Source organism: Dinoponera quadriceps, unplaced genomic scaffold (genome assembly GCF_001313825.1).
Source record: "Dinoponera quadriceps isolate SergipeBrazil2010 unplaced genomic scaffold, ASM131382v1 scaffold4681, whole genome shotgun sequence".
Taxonomy (NCBI): domain Eukaryota; kingdom Metazoa; phylum Arthropoda; class Insecta; order Hymenoptera; family Formicidae; genus Dinoponera; species Dinoponera quadriceps.
In genome coordinates, this window is record NW_014561157.1 from 364,661 (window position 1) to 372,542 (window position 7,882).

Sequence of the window (7,882 nt, forward strand, 5' to 3'; positions counted from 1 at the left end):
GTTCTCTGGGGTCGACGATCGCTCTCCGCTGCTCTGAATTGTACACCACTCGCTATGAATTTAGGGAACGCGGCGATTCGTCAGGCGGTCGTTATGCGCAGGATCGGATTTAGCCCTTTCGAAACTTTCGACACGGTGTGCCCCGCGGAACGCTTCGTTCTGTTCGGATTATACGGTTATGTTGTATCTAAAGCAGAATTTAAAACGACGTGATATATTGAAGTAAACACGTTCGTGCGTTCGAAATATAAAGGCACGTTTTTCTTTATCAAATTCGTAAAATGATAAAGCGACACACGAGTTCGAAGCGCGCTTCTAACTGGCAGCGTTTGCAAATATATGGATTCAAGCGACTAATCAAATGAAAAGTATTTTTTACACAAGATATCAGGGATATTTGAAAATATATAATTCACACAAAGAAAGGGACCGATTAATGCGAATCTCGTCACGATTTTCTAGGCGAACACACACCGGCACATAGTTAAATCGTAGGAAAACACTCGGAGCTATAAAAACCACAATATTACTGTCGACCGTAAACTTCGCATCGACTCTCTATATGGCTAATCTGACCTTCCCGTAAAGTAAAATAAACGCTTTGCCGCGGAATCGCTCAGCTTTCTCACGGTATCTCGTTTGTCTAGTTCGACTCCACTATAATATCTATAATCGCGCGTATTGCGATTGTTGTCCTTGGTGGAGGCTTGAAGCTACGAAAACTACGTCGTTCCGATTCATATTCGTACTCTTTGAACGATATGAAACTTCGAGTTCGCCTAGGCGAAGTCCAACTTGGAACCTAGTTACGCAGTTGGTCGAATTATGTGACATTATATATGCAGCCTGGTGTCTCGAAATTAATACTGCGCTATTTCTCACGTGACTTCGCGCATCCACCTACGCGACTTCGCCGTGCGAACGAACGATCGATTATACCACGTATGCTTTGAATGGGATATCTATGGCCGGCATCTCCTAAATTATTGCGCGGACTTTCCATAGAAGAGGATAGGGCAGAGTATATAGAACTTTATCAAGGGCAGATAATTATGTTAAAGAACCGCCGCGAAGTCTACAACGTAATAACATACAATTAAAATAAAGCGATCAGCCTCCTCGATAATTATAGATGCACGTCTCTGTTGTTTTACGAACGGTTTTATGAAACGGCGCCCTTGATATTCAACTTCGATTCCACTTTGGGGGCGATTATCGTTGTAACGGAGAAAACTACGCGTGTGAAATTGCAAAAGGAAACGAAAACAACGGTTTAAGAACCATACGTTCTGTTTGAAGTTACAAATTACAAACAAAAAAAGTGTAATAACGTTCCTTGACGCGAGACACAGTGACGACGTTAACAGATATTAATTTAGCTTCGGTTTCATCATCTTGAAGCTTGTACTAATACAAAAATTGGAATAGCATAATATTACTACGCCGAAGCATAAAATTTCTAAATGGGATGCAATTTAGATAAAAGCAGCGCAATAATTACACATTAATAATTAAGCGAGCTCACGTAAGCTTTCACATGGTTCGTTGCTACTGGGCTAACAGATAATACGACACGTAGGCTTACGCTTTTACGACACATCTCATTATCTTTACTTCCATTTATAAAAGTTGTAGTCTCTCACATTGTTTTTCAAAAATGACTGAGTCAGGTGAGATAATAACTCGATTCGCTCGAACTAACATTTGTTTTCTCCAACTAACGTTGAGCCCTAAAAATTGTTACAGCATTTATATTTTACTCTGGTATTTAGTCGAAATTAACCTTGAGTTACACGAAGAATTCACGGTATCTGTTAGCCGGTAGCAACGTCGAATATAGTTTTTGGGTTCAAGGTCGGCACGGTTTCGCTCCTCGCGATCATCGAACGAGGTTTAAATATAAGCCGAAGCATCGGCCACGCTACGCTAATTCCGATAAATTTAACAACGCTATGCTGCGAAGGGTTCAACAGCCGCATGCATGTACGCATGTGTGTAGGGACTGCGTGATTATAAATGTGACTCTAACGAGAGTGATTGACACCATCGAGGTATTATAAAATCACGTTACGTGAATATGAATTAAATTTATGTGTTGCTTGAACATGAATTAGAATAAATTACGTCGAGATTAGACTTATATCCTTTCTATTATTTCATTTAAAAATCGTTTTCATATTTAAGCAATCACTGCGAGTAATAATTACGCAAAAGTCACGTATTAATGATAAAGTTTGAGGTTGAGATTTGCGAATTCATTAATGTCAAATTTACACTCGCGCATCAATCTTCGTCGACATGTTGTAACGAAAAGACATATATATAAATATACCATGTATAAGAAATTGCTACGAAATGTGCACTGAAATCAGTACGTTCTTCAGTGAAAATGACGCTGACTCTGTTCGTCAAATTATCTGATATTACTGTTGAATATATAACGGTTATTTACGCTCGTCTTTATTTTATCCCCTTTTAAACCCGCACCTTTGCGAAAATGGGTCACGTTGATAAGAACCTACGGTAACGTTTTCAAAAGAGCACGAAAAAGAATACACGTTACGTGCGATATATTGCACTCTGGAGGATTCCAGAGAATGCGTCGACGCGCTACGTCAGGCGCCCCCGATAAATGCTGTCCGGCGCGATAAGAAGGCTACGTAGAATAAAGGAAAAAAGGATGAGATAAAGCCGGGGAAATTGTACGATTTGCGACGTACAGCGTGGTGACCTCTATCGCCCGCGTGTATGTAGGTAATGAAACGAGTTCAAGCAATTAACGTTCTGTTTTATCGGCGGCGCCCTGGGTCAACGACCCCGATGTTGAGCAGCGCCTGACCTATATATCACGAATGTATGTATCCACGCAGTGGTACGCACACGTGTGCGCGCTTTCATTATTTCTCCTCCGTCTCTGCAGTCGACTACTCCCGGGGACCCGTTCGCCCCCGAAAACGCTTTAGGAATCAATCTTGGCCCTCGTTTGGACCCGGATCAGAACTGTTACGCTTCACGCTCGTCCGCGATCGGCCGCTGCCTCGTGCCGCGTCTTTTCTTTTTTTAGACGTAAAGAGGCGAAAGACGTGGAGCGAGGTAATCGCTTGCAAGCGAGTGTGTTGAGCACTGCTCCGGTCTAAGTGAATCGTCGGTTAAATAATTCCTTCTCTCTCTCTCTCTCTCTCTCAGGCGTTCGTCGATCGCGCGCGAACTTCCAACCGCGTTTCCGTCGCGAAGAATCAAAAGTTCACCTTGCGAGCGGCGAGACGCGACAGACAATTGCTCGGGCGACACGTGTACTAATGAACGATTGCATATGCAAATTCATGGGCGGAGCGATTTCACGTAGACTCGGCGATGAAGTTGTAGGTGATGCGTCAACACCGGCGGACGTCTCTCGGTCGAGATGTCGTTGTGAAACAGGTTGCTAACGAGCGACGCCTCGGCAGCCGTTCATTTGTTCAAGGGACGAAATATCGGCGTCGCCGCACCGGTGCGACGCGTCATGAACGACGGGCGATCGCGCGAGGCCTACCTCAATCTCCCCGGTAAAACCGTGCTTAGTCGGAGTAAATACGCACGACCGGATGATTAACGGCCGATTTGCGAACGCAACGGTGTCCTCGGGAGATAACGGCCGGAAGGGAAGCTCGGCCGCCGAGGGCGATGCGCTCTAGGAGTCATTGACCCGCACGAATGACAACGCGGGGAACACACCCGAGCGAGAAGCCAGCCCCGCCAGCTCGATCGCTTTTGACGTTCGGCGCGACAATAAGCCGACTCGAGAGTGCGCGAGAGAGAGAGAGAGAGAGGCGTGTGTTATTCGCGCTCGCGCGAATTGCGCGCGATTTGACCGGGGAAACGAGCGTGGGTGAAATTGAAGGACGAAAGAGAGAGGCGGGCGGCGGGCGAGAGGAGGAGGAGGAAGGAGCTGGCTCGTCCCTCGTGGGAGGAAAGAAAGCATTTCGCTGAGAAGCGCGTACCTGCCACTTCGGACTGAAGGGATATGCCAATTAATGCGCGTCGCGTGCGACGATATTATCCAGGCGCGGATAGATTCAGGGTCAGCCGCGACGGGCGACTCCTTTCGTCACGAAACACTGCACATGCTTGTCACACGTCGTGGTGCGCGTTCATCGCGTACTCGTACCGTTTCGCTGCTTATTGAGCGGCTCGCGCGCTCCGCGGTACGTACGTATATACGTGCAATAAACGTGTACGTGAGAGAACGAGCCTTTACGCGGCCTCAGCACCGCGCTCGACGCTGCGGCGCAATGCCGCCATCTTTCCTGTTGTCGCGACGGTTTCTGCCGAGCTGCCGCCACTCGGCTACGTTCGGCCCCGATCGGCCCCGGCCGTGCCCCGGGAGTATGATGCATCGTACACCAACGGTGCACTTGGCGCAAATCGTAACACACGGCGAGATTATCGCCGACTAGCAGCGATGTGAGAAACTGCGAGAGCGACGAGTGCAGACGGTGCTTCGCGGTCTTCAGGCCGTCGCCGAGGTAATATCAAAGATGTATGTATGTAAATTATAAAATTAATACTTTATTACATGTTGAATATTCATGTATTTATATCGAATATTTATGATAATATCGACAGTCGATAACGTCATCCTCTTCAATTACCTCCCGCAGCCTCTGCCCATACTTCCAGCCCGGAGCTGAGAATTTTTAACATCACCTCGTCGGTAAACGAATTATGTCTGGTTTCGCCAGCCGTGGTTTGAATTAGTCAAGTCTGATCGATGATTAACTCAACAGAATTGACCAATCGTATTGGTCAATTAGCGGAAGCGATCAGTGCGATTGGTCCGTTGAGTTAATCGTCGATTAGATTTAAGTCATGATAGTGGAACCAGGCATTTAAGCATTTAAGAAAAAAATGTTTTGAACAAAAGTTGTATGGTTTCAGTTCTTATAATGATTTGAAAAGCTCTCGAGGTAAGCTATAAGAATATGCAATAAAAAATAGGAGTTTTCATTTAATAAACTAAAGGTGACCACGTGACCTTCAAACAACAATTCAAGGTCAAATCATTCCCACCATCTTATATTCCCCTCCAAACCATACAACTTTTGTTTAGAACATTTTTTTCTTAAATCTTTATTTAAATTTTCTAAAGAGATAATTTAGTGGAAACATTAAAATGGGACACTCTGTATAAATGTAATACAATGTAGCAGAATGTAAGATAAATAATATAATAACATATGCGATCAATACCAACATTCGCTTACATTTGCCACACCGTGTGGAAATGGCTTCAGGCAAGCGCGTGTAACCGACGAGCTACGTGAAAGTTGCGATCACACTGATCTTTTGTAGTTACTATTTTATCGATATTTACCGACTGCCTACTTTATCGATATTTACCGACTGACTGGGTGGCGAGCATAGGCACATAGCAACTCCACTCCGAACCGCCGAGATACGATAAGGGCGCTATACTTTTCGCTCGGTGCTTCCAATTGCGACCCGTTCCACAAGATATTCACTTCTCACATTTCTAACGACGATTTCTCACAACACACGAAGCTCACTTTCGATACTCCCGAGGAGAGCTCGCGCACGATTCTCCCGTGACAGATCTCGACAGAAGAAAGGGCAGCGATTGTGCCCTCATTTCGTAACGGTCGCCCGATTTTTCGTCTCGACACTTTCGACCGCTCATATCGCGAGACACTCGTTTTCGATTTAACAATAATCCGCTTCGGTGAACACGCGATACTTACTTTCGGCACTCCCGGCGACAATTTTTACTTTTGACGAGACGAAATCGCAATAAATATGGACCGGCTTCTCGAGTACGTCCGCGCGTTGTAACCGTTGGGCGATTAACTGAACGTTGCAGCGATTGAGTTCCTCGAAGTATTTTGATATGCGCGATACTTCACGCGCGGCATTTTCGATGACTACTTTAACAGCCGTTTAACGATATTACGCTATAGCGAATGTATAAAACTTAATTTCGATCTTCGAAGTTCTCAATCATATTTCGTGTTTGAGTTTCTCTTTCGATGTGTCGGGCAGCGCAAAGAGCTGCCATGTGATCTGTGAATAAATCTAACCGCGATATTTTGTTCGATACTCCGAACGGGTCGCTATACAAGATATTCATTTGAAAAATTTACTTGACGATATTTACCTGCGACGTGCGCGTGACACCTGGGCCCTTATTCTTGAAATGATTGCGTATACACTGAAAAAAGGATTTGGTAATATATAACAAAATTTGGCAGTTGTTATTAAATAATTCGGTGAAATATTGCGGCCCAAACGTTTGGAAACGATTACAAAATAGTTTAATTAGATAAAATAAATATAACTATTGATAACTTGATAACTATTATCGAATTTTGATTGCAAGAATTGAGAGATTGTATAACTGTTACTAAGAAAATGGTTAAGAATGAAATATATATTTTATGAATAGTAATAAACATTTAATAATTGTAACTGCATTTTAAATTAAGAGGACTAAGTAATTTAGTTACTATTATTAATATTTAATTCAGAAAAAGAAACGAATTAGTAAGTGTAACTAAATATTTGAATAAGATGGATAAGATATTTCGTAATTATTACTGCGCTATAGATGCGTATATATGTCTTCGAAATATCTAGATTATAAAATTAGTGTTACATTGTGTCTCACTCTGATAAAATAAAATCAATCTTTTTCATAATGTTTCATCGATTATTCATTTTAATCATTGTATTTACTGTATACTTTGTTATTTTTACACGTAGCAATTCTCATTTTCTACATGCTCGACTGTTGAAATCATGATACGCGAGTCTCGATGGATATATTGCTCAAGACCTTTGCTAGATGACGCGAGCATTAAAGTTCCTATTTTGAGACGTTATCTCAGATATGTTATCTATAAGTATAATCGATTTTAATATATATATATATATTACATATTTAAATATTTTTATTTTAAAGTTTTCATTTTACATATTATATATTATTTTCAGAAAGGAAAAAAATTCATTAATCGATTATTCGTTATATAAATATTCAATATGTAACCAGTTTACGCATACATTGCTCCATGTGCTTACAATGAATTCGCGATACGAATGAAATAATAATGACACCTCATTCATGAACATCAGCTATCTGATAAAAATTCTCTTGCGTTCCATCAATTTATGGAGTTGCTACGTAAGTACATTTTTACCTCTCCTTATGAAACTTCGCTAACGCAACTTGCGTTTGGCAATGCATACTATGTGCATGTAACGACGATAAAATTATAGTTTCACTGATGTTTAGTTAATCATGACTCAAATTTTACTGACAAGACAACGTCCAAATAATTCAAGTGATACAATTACCTTTAGAGAATTAAAATAAGATCGCTGAAAGGAACGCGTCGTTCTTATTTGTAATTTTAAGAGGTCCTATAAATCTCACGTAAAAAGATATCGATTTTGTATATTCGAAGAAGTACAGGTGTATGAAATGAGCATTTATTTAGAAGCAACACACACGAGGGATATATACAAACTTCTCGTATGACGCAAGAAAATATTAATGCCAAAATGATACGGTTCATTTGAAGTACTGAAGTACTACTCTCTTCGAAAATAGATGCGGTAATTGCGCAAATGCGATGTTATGAGAATGGATATTTTTTTTATTCTTCTCTTTTCACATCGCCATCGACGATCGCGTTACGTTCGCGCGAGGGAAGGGACTTAATTACGGAATCCCGATGGAAAGATTCCGGTAAGAAAATCCGCTTATTTCCATTGCTTCTTCGGTCTCGTCGCGGATTTTCCCTCGGTTGCGTTCCCGTGGGAGACGCACACATACATCGACGGATTACCTCGTTCCACGAGGATCATATAATTTCGCGATGACGAC

At 42.2% G+C, this 7,882-nt stretch overlaps 1 protein-coding gene across 2 annotated transcripts in view; it reads right to left on the bottom strand.

Moving 5' to 3' along the window:
- The window catches only part of LOC106750930, a 102,924-nt gene extending 98,643 nt beyond the window's left edge, over positions 1-4,281 (bottom strand). For both annotated transcript variants that reach the window (XM_014631594.1, XM_014631593.1), the window contains exon 1: positions 3,981-4,281. The gene's annotated coding sequence lies outside the window, so the exon portion shown is untranslated. The remainder of the gene's footprint in view (positions 1-3,980) is intronic.
- Between the last annotated feature and the right edge of the window lie 3,601 nt (positions 4,282-7,882).